At 41.2% G+C, this 11,307-nt stretch overlaps 1 protein-coding gene across 2 annotated transcripts in view; it reads left to right on the top strand.

Annotated features, from left to right (window-relative positions):
• Positions 1-11,307, top strand: part of DST (dystonin) — a 592,252-nt gene that overhangs the window by 87,189 nt on the left and 493,756 nt on the right. The gene's annotated exons all lie outside the window — the stretch shown is intronic.

Below are 11,307 nucleotides of genomic sequence, written 5' to 3'. Positions count from 1 at the left end.
CTGTATAGCCTGGTGTTTGCTGTCTCTCAGTCCCTGATGACATATTTCTGTTTGATTGCTAGATTGTGTTGTTAGCAGTCATGCAAATGGAACTTGTTTGTTAAAACACCTGATGGCCGTGGTAACACAAAAATAAACAATGCCAAGTGTTCAAGGATAAGTGTTCAAGGATGTACCTGCTTTGATTCTCTATGTCCCTTTCAATAATAATAATAATAATAATAATAATTTATTATGGATTTAGCACAGACACATATGGCGGTATTAATACAGTTAGCAAAATGTGTCAGGTCATTTCTATTAAAATATATTCAGCAATGCTGTTTGTCGTTTTTCATTAACCCTCTGTGTGCTGTCTCATATTTCATATGCCGCCCATTGGTTATTAAAGCATATTACTAATTTATTTAGAGTGTGGTATTCCTTTTTATTTACCAGTCGCAGTTTGGTTGTGCTTAGTGTTTTTATATGAAAACGACAAGCATGTTTGAAATATTTATAGAATCATTTTTGGAGGGGAGGAAAGGTGTTGCGCAACCTTAGAAAGGTAAAACTGCAAGCTAACAGCCTCTCCTGGCATACTTTCACATGTAAGAATCCTGAGATATAACCCTATTTGAGCCATATAATAATGTAGAGCCATATTAATAGATGGCTTGCTAGACAAATTTGAATTTTTTTTGTCTTTGTTGGACTTTAAATATTTAACACTCTGCTTGCTAAGGTGTGACTTGCACCCTACCTAGCAAATGTTTATTGTTTCTTCTGGCTCTTCAACTGTTAATTTTAAATGATGTGGTTTGTATGCTATTTGTATACCCTTGAGTCATCATTTTCCCCAAGGTCATGCTGTACAATATACAGCAGATCAGTTCAACACTAATGGGAAGTATACAGGCACTGGCAGACACTGGATAAATGCACTGTCTCTATGGTTTAGAATAAATCTAATGGGTGGTAAATGCAGATAAAATCACAATCTTTTATTAGCGGTTTGCTCCAGTTACATAGCATCAAGCTCTAAACCTCCATTATGTGTTAATAATACCTTAATATTGTGCGTTGGAAATAAACTGCTGTATTGTGTAAATATTTCATTCTTTTGACACCCAACATAAGACCAATATACAAATCATGCTGTAAAACATTGATTATTGAATGCGTAATTCCTCACTGTAAGTGCCGTGACTATTCAGATATTTATTGATTTATGAGAGAGACTGATGACATGTCGTTGTGTATTAACTGAACTGTTAACCCCTTACATGCAGAACAGGGAGAATTGTGTGCATGCTGTCATAAAAGGATTAGTCATTCACTAACCACTGACTATACATATTTATTTATTAGTTAGATGCAGGAAGTGGCTGGTATTGGGCATGGGAATAGGTTTTACATTATGGTTAATTACGCACCACGATGATAATGATGATATTTGGGTTATTTGCTTCAAGCATTGAGTAGAGTTGCTTTTGCTACCCTACCACTGACCACACTAATCCAATCTGATAGACTGTGTGTCCACATGTCTTTTGTTCTATCCTGTAGTCCCTTGTAGAGTCCCTAGTGACATTAATTGACACTTTCAGATTCTGCATGCCATATGGCCTTAAAGTGAAAGTACCATTTACATTTTGTGACTTTATTTTTCTTTGCATTATGTTCTTTTTATTCTCTAGCAAAACAGGATAAGCAAACCATATCGATTTGTCACAGTACCCATTGATTATTGCTGCAAAAGGCATTAGCACTATATAAATAAATGATGAAGATAATATTTTTAACCATGGACTGGATTAAAAACAAAGAAAACAGTTTAGCTCACTCAGGCATTGAATTAGTTAACCCCAAATGCTATAGCCGGATGCACATAGAATCCAAACATGCTTGTGAAACACTCTGGGGATCTTTAAATTTGGAAAAAGCAATAACCAATGGACAACCAATGATTCATGGATGGTAGGAAAGGCAGCAATCAGGGGGAGTGACAATTATCCTGTGCCCTCTCAGTGTCATTAGGATCAGTTATATAAACAAAAGCCTTTACTTCATTATATGTCCAAGATATTGCTTCACACTTTGTTGCAATTATGAGAGTAGAAAGAGATACAGGAGAAATATAGAGAGATTTATATATATTTTGGCAGTGCAAACTAAATATCTGCAAATATTTTACCTATTTTAAACTATTAGCATTTTTTGCTTTTTATTTGTGGTGTAGAGGTGACACCATTTTGATTTTAACCCCTTAAGGACACATGACATGTGTGACATGTCATGATTCCCTTTTATTTCAGAAGTTTGGTCCTTAAGGGGTTGAAGCAGCATTCAGGTACTATTCATGAATTTTATATCAGGCAAGAAAAAACTACTAAAGAACTTTTATACTGCTTAGAAAGGGTTTTGTAAACAAGTATCCAAGTGATATAAACAGCTAACCTCTTGACATTATACAAATAAAAATGTACCATGGTAATTATTAATACAGTTTCAACTGCTGTGACAGTTTAATTGTAGTTAGACTGTCTGTGGCTGCCCAAATATAGACTTACCGATGCAGCTCAATGAGAAGTCATAACAAGGCAGGGTGCTTTGGGCAGTTGCTGCCGCTCGAGTTCAGCTTCACTGCGCTAACCAAACCAGGAAGTAACAGGAACTGTTTCCTGCTTGAAAGCCAAGGGGCTGTAACCAGGTTAATTTCTAAAAGTGTCCAAAAAAAATTTTGGGTAAAAAAAAAATAAAAAAAAGAGGACACACTCTTCATGCATAAAGCTTTTCAGCAAGCTAAAGTGCCTCAGGGGTCTGGGGTGTTTCTTTAACTTACTTTAAAGTTTTTATTTTCTACTCTGTAAATTAAACTTGAATATGACAGAGAATTGAGCAGTGAGACTGTAGGGCCACGATGAATACACCAAATCTGCTTCATTAAGCTAAAATTGTTTTGGTGACTATAGTGTCCCTTCGAGGATAAAATTGCCATGATGTGACAGTAGCTGAGTAGGGGAATTTCTCCAAAGCAGCAATGTTTGTCCAACTATTCAGATTTCAGTTTGCTACAATTTGGAGTCAAAACAAAAATTCCCAGCAATGTAACCATTACAGCTCCCCATTGCAAGGTATCACATTGTTTTCGGATCAGAAGCTCTCGTCAAAGAGCAGGGTGCAGGGCTTCACTTATTGGCTAAGATACATCAGTTGATACTCAACCAATGCGCTAGCTAAGGACAGCAGAGCTTAGTTAAGGAGTTGCTTACTGAGCCATAGAGTATGCAGGGAGATGTGCCTGGCAGACCCCAGGTAAGAAGTCAAAGCGTTTTAAACAGTTTGACTCCTTACAATAGGGGGCCCCGTGGGACTGCTATGTTTTGGTTATAGTACTTGGAGTATTCCTTTAATGAATAACTCTGATATCCTAAATGTATCTCTGATATAACGTGCATGCATGCGCCCTGCAACAGAGTTCAAGAACACAAGGTCGGTGGAGGAGCAAAGGGGGAGAAGGCAACAGCAGTAAAGTAGAGTGCACCTGCCATATCTGTTAGCAAAGGGGAGTAAACGGAATGTTTCATTGACAGCCGGGGAGATCTTTCAGAATGTAGGTATAAAAGTGCCAATTTCTAATTCTAATGAGCAGTTAAAATGGGAACCTCCATGCACATGAAGTACTTCAGCATTAAGTGTTTGACTCCCACCTTTTTGAGCTCAGAATATTTGTTGCGCATAAATATATCACAGCTCCATTGGAAATAAACTCGCAAAAATAGTAGTTTAAATAAAACATTCATTTAGTTATATGTATATGTGTCACTTGGGAATCATGGAAAACTGATGAGGGAACTTGGGTAAAAAAGCCAAGCTGAAAAAAATTACTTTTGTGGAGATGCTGCTAGGAGGTGCTTTCTTACCTGAAGGGGCTAAACCATTCTCAAATGGCTTAACCCCAAAGGTTTCTTTCAGTACCGAATCCATTTCCCCCTGTGACAATTGGCTTTCAGGAAGCGCGGAGTGCTGATTGGTTACAGCGGTCACCTGACACTCTAAGCCAGTGATGGCGAACCTATGGCGTGGCACGCCGGGCGCTCTATGTGGACAGCCATAGGTCGCGGGGGAGGGGGCCGCTGGCTGTCTGCATCAATGCAGAGTAGGCACATTGAGGACACGGAAGCAGGGGGAGGGATCTAGGAAGCAACTCTCCTGTCCTCCCGTGTTGAGCGTTGCCGCTTTTTACCATGGCAACGCTCCATACGGATCGTGCGGGAGGACAGGAGAGCTGCTTCGCAGACATATATTTACCACCACCGGACCACCAGGGATCACAAAAGGTAAGAAGAAGGGAGGGGGGGATAAAGATTTAATATACTTTTTTTTTATGTATCTTTGCCACCCCCCGCACACACAGTACCCATATCACCCCACACAGCACACCTACCCCCCCACTCACACAGCACACCTACCCCCCCCACACAGCACCCCTACCCCCCACACAGCACAGCCCCCCTAGTCTGTGTGTGTGTATTCAGCATTCAGCAGTGTGTATTCAGCGGACTGTGTGTGTATTCAGCAGTCTGTGTGTGTGTATTCAGCAGTCTGTGTGTGTGTACGTATGTATTCAGCAGTCTGTGTGTACTCAGCAGTGTGTGTATTCAGCGGACTGTGTGTGTATATTCAGCAGACTGTGTGTGTGTATTATTATTATTATTATTATATTATTATATTCAGCGGTCTGTGTATGTGTATTCAGCAGTCTGTGTTTGTTTATTCAGCAGACTGTGTGTGTATGTATTCAGCAGACTGTGTGTGTATTCAGCAGCCTGTGTGTGTGTATTCAGCATTCAGCAGTGTGTATTCAGTGGACTGTGTGTGTATTCAGCAGTCTGTGTGTGTATTTAGCAGTCTGTGTGTGTATTTAGCAGTTGGTGTGTGTGTGTATTAAGCAGTCAGTGTGTGAATGTGTTCAGCAATCTGAGTGTATGTATTGCATTTGTTGGAGATACTAATAAATCTAAGCTTAATTTGATCTATTTATATCATTATTTAAAATTTGTATCATTGTATCACACACAGCACCCCTACCCCGCACACACACAGCACCCCTACTTCTTACACACACACACACACACACACACATCACAACTCACACAAACACAGCACCCCTCAGACACACACTGCATCCCTCACACACAGCACTCCACACCCTTACAAACAAACACATACACTGCACCCCTCAATGCAGTATGTGTGTGTATTCAGCAGTCTGTATGTATTCAGCAGTCTGTGTGTGTGTGTGTGTGTGTGTATTCAGCAGTCTGTGTGTGTGTACGTATGTATTCAGCAGTCTGTGTGTACTCAGCAGTGTGTGTATTCAGTGGACTGTGTGTGTGTATTCAGCGGACTGTGTGTGTGTATTCAGCGGTCTGTGTTTGTGTATTCAGCAGACTGTGTGTGTATTCAGCGGACTGTGTGTGTGTATTCAGCGGTCTGTGTGTGTATTCAGCGGTCTGTGTTTGTGTATTCAGCAGACTGTGTGTGTGTATTCAGCGGACAGTGTGTGTATTCAGCGGACAGTGTGTGTATTTAGCAGTCTGTGTGTGTATTTAGCAGTCGGTGTGTGTGTGTGTATTTAGCAGTCGGTGTGTGTATGTATTAAGCAGTCGTGTGTGAATGTGTTCAGCAGTCTGTGTGTATATATTGCATTTGTTGGAGATACTAATAAATTTAAGCTTAATTTTATCTATTTATATCATTACTTAAAATTTGTATCATTGAAATTGTTGTTGTGTTCTTCTTTTAAAACAAAAGTTGTTAGTTCGGATAACTTTAGAATTGTTTTTTCTAAACTTAAAACCTCATTATTCACTTTGAGGAAAAAAAAAGTTGGCATGTATTGCGGTTTGGGAACTCAGGCTCAAAAAGGTTCGCCATCACTGCTCTAAGCCAATCAGTAGCTTCCCATTCATAAAAACAAACAAACACGGTTTAACACCTTCAGGTAAAAAAGTGCCATTTTGATGAAGTACTTTTGATGAAGTAGTTATGGTGCAGCGTAGTAGGGTATTTCTTTAAGGCTAATGTTTTGCAATCAATTGTCAGTTATCCATTAATCCAAGTTTTGTGAAAAATTGTTAACATATACAGGGTTATTTACTTAAGTGAGAATTTTTGGGATTCAAACAGAATCCTTACTGGAAGCATTTCTCCAGTAGCCTTACTGGAGAATTTTTTAAGTTTTGCTACTTTGACCTTAACCCCTTAACCCCTTAAGGACACATGACATGTGTGACATGTCATGATTCCCTTTTATTCCAGAAGTTTGGTCCTTAAGGGGATAAGGACCAAACTTCTGGAATAAAAGGAAATCATGACATGTCACACATGTCATGTGTCCTTAAGGGATTAAAGGATCACTATAGGGTCAGGAACACAAACATGTATTCCTGACCATGTAGGGGTAAAACCACCATCTAGCCACCCTGGCCCCCATTTGCCTCCCTATAAATATACAAATCTTACTTGTATTCAAGCCTGAAGCTGCTGGCTTTGTCCCTGTTTCCTTTAGACCTACCAACTGCCTGCTGACATTAGCAGAAGTGGTAGCTTGATCCAATCACAGTGCTTCTCCATATGATTGGCTGCGACTGACAAGGAGGCAGATCAGGGGCAGAGCCAGCATGATTCAAACACAGCCCTGGCCAATCAGCATCTCCTCATAGAGATGAATTGAATCAATGAATCTCTATGAGGAAAGTTCAGTGTCTGCATGCAGAGGGAGGAGACACTGAATGTTTGGATGCATTTTAGGCAGCCATGACCCAGGAAGGATCTCTAACAGCCATCTGAGGAGTGGCCAGTGAAGTTATCACTAGGCTGTAATGTAAACACTGCATTTTCTCTGAAAAGACAGTGTTTACTGCAAAAAGCCTGAAGGTAATGATTCTACTCACCAGAACAAATTCAATAAGCTGTAGTTGTTCTGGTGACTATAGTATCCCTTTAAATTTCATATTCGCTTTTAATTCCTGATAATTCTCACTTTAGTAAATATTCCTAACAAAACTACTTTTTATGTGTGCCTGTAAGTAAATGTGTGCAGACTGTGTGTGGTGTCACAAGCAACTGCAATTGTAGGAAGTGGCTATGTCTGTCTGAGCAGTCCATTTCACAACATGGGATCCAATTCACATACCCTAGTTGGGCACTTTTTGTTCGAAAGGAGAATACATTTCCAAGCATAATGGCACGAAAAAAAATAAATCATGTTAATCATGTGAACATCAAAGAGATTGGAAAAGCAAGATCTTTAAAAGAAGACAAGGGAAAAAAAGAGACTGACATTGATGAAAGGAAGGGGAAAGGTCAACAAATTTAACATGGAAAGCATGACAATAGGGAAGAATATTGTATGGGGATATTACTAATGAGAAACATCTCACATGTCAGAATGAGAGCTGTTATCCTGGTCAATTTTCAGATATCTGCATTTGACTGTTTAGTAATTTATCTGTTTAGCAAATGTAGTTGGACAAACTCTGAATGATGGATATTCAATCAAAAGTACCAAGCTGGGACCAGAGCTGTGTTAGTCCATATTTCCTAAATGAGTTATTTTTGCCTTGTCTTTGCCGTTGGAATTAAATTTGTTAGAATTTCGAATTTAGTGAATAACCCTAAGGGTTTATTTAAAGGTTTATGCCAAAATAGCTAAATGTATTTACTTTAGTTTGGCACAAGATTTGAAATTCAGTTGGAATTCACTTTGGAATCCAGTCAATTCACAATTTAGTGAAAACAACCCTCCTTGAAAATTAATATATTTGGGTAGATTCTGTTCCAAGGATATTAAGCTGTACATACATAGTAATTTGATATTGTTTCACGATTTCCATCCCTGAAAATACAGCAATGTGCAAGGTTTTGTTTTTTTAACTTATTTTAATTCATCAACACCTGTTGTTGTTTCATGATCCAACACAATAAAATATTAACTGTATAAATATTAATATTTTTGTACATCACCAGCAGATGGGGAAACATACAAAGTACCTCAGCTGTGGTCTCTTAGAACCTTAGTACACACATATTCTCACATCTATATTAGTTAACAATTAAATAGTCCTGGTAACTTGAGAATCAAATGGAAAATTTAGGGTAAAATAACAGCTTCAAATATCGAAAATGTAAAAATTACAGTGCTTTGCTATATATGTTGCTTTGTTTCTTTAAATGAGAAATGCATAGACTTGTTTTTTCTCTGAAAATTGTTTGTGTTGTAGGTGCATTTGAAATGATTAAGCTTCTATTTATACAATGTTGAATAACGATCTCACTGCACTCCACAGTTAATCTGATTTTAGTGAGTAGATTCCATAAAGTTGTGCTTGCGATGCCTTCTGTTACCGGAACCATGCAGCAGCATTAATATATAACAGAAACATAAAAACTATTAACGAGACAGACAGTGATAGCCAGTTGGCTTCTTTAATGAAAAGCTATGATGGAGGAAGGCAATGGAGCAGAGAGTATTATGTGTCTGAGCACAGGCTGATCTGGAGTTGTGCTGTTTGTGCCCACTCTGCAGGTGTTGCTGGGAGGAGAGAGATGTCAGCTGGGACCATCTGTTACCAAACAATGCTGTATTAGAACAATTGCTTTGGTCATAATGGTCATAAAAACAAGGCTATAGCAGTATAGCTTATTATATATAAAAACAGTTAACATGTTTACTATTAACAGTATAGTATCTATGCGTAGCCTTTACCCATCTCTACCAGGAAGGGGGCAGCAGAGCACCCCTCCCTTGTGCAGTGTAATGCAGTCTCCATTCAGTCCACTGGTTGGTTCCAGAGCCTGTCACATACATTAGATGCAGTTATTGCCAGTAAAAGCTCTGCTAATAGGTTTGTTTTCCTGATTTGATTTGAACATTAAAGGAGGAGATATAACTAACAAATAACCCTTTGTGTGCAGGGTGGAATTGTAGCAGTTTTTTGTTACAAATCATTTGGAATGGTTTTATATGTGTGTAATTTTACTGGTACAGTCCCCACTGCTGTATTTTTTCTACAGCCATTGTATCATGGGATGTTATAGGCTGACCAACCTCCTATTTGATGCAGGATGCTAATTAAATATTCATGCTTTTCAGCCACTGGCCTCCTTTGCAGCTCTACCGTATGCTGTTTTCATATTAGAATAGCTATCCACGTTACAGAGACATATTGATAGACCACCCTCCAGCCAAAGTAAATAAAATAAAAATAATAATAAAAGGGGGTCGGAGCTTGGCAGCCACGCCGAGCGGTCGCACATTTCATGGGCTCCGAGTCAAACTGCTCATAAACGGCTACAAAAATAGCAAACAGACCTTCCAAACTTTCAGATTGCCTGCACAAAAGCCCCAGAAACAGGGGCCTCCCACGGCAGCCTCAATCGACAGGAGTTCCGACTGAAACCGACAGTTTCTCCCCGGAGATTGACCTGAGGCCTGCGGGGTGCCTGAACGGACGTCACGAGGTAGGCGGCCGATCCCTTAGCCGCGGTAGTCTTCCGGGCTGGAGGTCTCCCCGGTATACTCTACCTCTCCCACCCCTGCCGGTGGGGGTCATCCCGGCAACCACATATGGAGATCCAACAACAAGGAGCCAACCAGGCCCTCTCAGCACAGCTGAACAAACAAGGAGGGGAAAACATGGCGGACAACACGTGCAGCACTGCGCCTTGCACCATACTGCTCTCTCTGTCGGAGAGGATCGACCGTCTGTTGCATGATTTCTGGGCCAAACTAGCCTTCTGCAGAGACAAACCTGAGGCGGTATCACCGACAGGGACACAACAAAAACCAGCACAACAACCAGCAAGCCCTGGCGGAGGCCGAGAAACAGCCTAAATCGCCGGGAAGAGAGTGCTGGTGATCCGACGACGACCTAAGCCTAGAGTCCACAAACCCAAACCACCGGCATGCCGCCCACAGAGAATGAAATACAAGGGGGCTCAGACCCAGAGAGAGCTGCCATACTCTCTCCAGCCACGCTGCTCACCATCTGGAACACCATCCGATGTAGGGGCAGAATCCACACATGGAGTATGGGAGATGGAAACCAACGGGTCGGAGAACACGACCCATAAAATCCAAGGCCCGCATCAGCCTTCCTGGGCTGAGGGCCCGAAAGGGAGATACCTTACTGCACATACCTGGACGGGACATACCCACCTTGCAACCGCCCGGGTCCTCGCTTGTGGTGCAGAAAGTGACCGGAGCGGTGGGAACAGCGCAAGGACCCTCGAGAAAGCCTGGGGCCGGCGGCGCAGCCAAACCTGGATATGGTCCCTAGAACCACTTGCTGTCTGCTTCCCGATCGTGGGCATAGGGTGACCGCGAGACCACATATCTGGACAGTGCCATGGCACACTCGCTGGGACAGCTCTGAATAGGAAGATGGTCACTGCCTCCTGAACTTTAAAAACCGTATCGACAATGCATATTCTGCTCTTGTTTAACTAGAAAATAACCCCATCCGTAGCTCAGTGATGTGTTTCTTAATAAGCATAATCAAATGCAGACACGCCTCAAGTCCTGGGAGGTTTAAAATTGTTAAGCCTGCCATATACATCTTATACATCTTATACATCTTGATTAATCCTGCAGGAGATGTGGCCCATAGCCTAAACGGGCTCTACATTTTGAATTAACTTTAGAATTTATTTGTTGAGTTACCTGTACCTGTGCCTTACTGAAATACAAACCTTTAGCTGCCTAGCATAACACACCTGTAAAGTTACATAAACCACTCATGCCCACCGCTTACCGCAGTGATGGTTATGCATGTCTTGTTTCCCCCGTTTTTCCGTGGGAATCTTTGCTAATTCATCCAGTAGAGTATTTGTGAGGTCAGGCACTGATGTTGGATGACAAAGCCTGGCTCGTAACCTCCACTCCAGTTCATCCCAAAGGTGTTTGATGGAGTTGAGGTCAGGGTTCTGTGTGGGTCAATCAAGGTCTTCTACACCAAACTCTTCCAACCATGTCTTTATGGACATTGCTTTGTGCACTGGGGCACAGTCATGATGGAATAGCAATGAGCCTTCCCCAAACTGTTCCCACAAAGTTGGAAGCATAGTATTCTCCAAATGTTCTTGGTATGCTGATGCATTTCCCTTCACTGGAAGTAAGATGCCTAGCCCAACCCCTGAAAAACAGCCACACACCATTATCCCTCCTCCACCAAACTTTACAGTTGGCTTAATGCAGTCAGGCAGGTAACGTTCTCCTGGCATCCTCCAAATCCAGACTCCATGATCAGACTGCCAAAG

Source organism: Pelobates fuscus, chromosome 2 (genome assembly GCF_036172605.1).
Source record: "Pelobates fuscus isolate aPelFus1 chromosome 2, aPelFus1.pri, whole genome shotgun sequence".
In the NCBI taxonomy this organism is placed as follows: domain Eukaryota; kingdom Metazoa; phylum Chordata; class Amphibia; order Anura; family Pelobatidae; genus Pelobates; species Pelobates fuscus.
The sequence above is the reverse complement of the archived record's forward strand: the minus strand, read 5'-3'. Positions and strand labels throughout refer to the sequence as shown.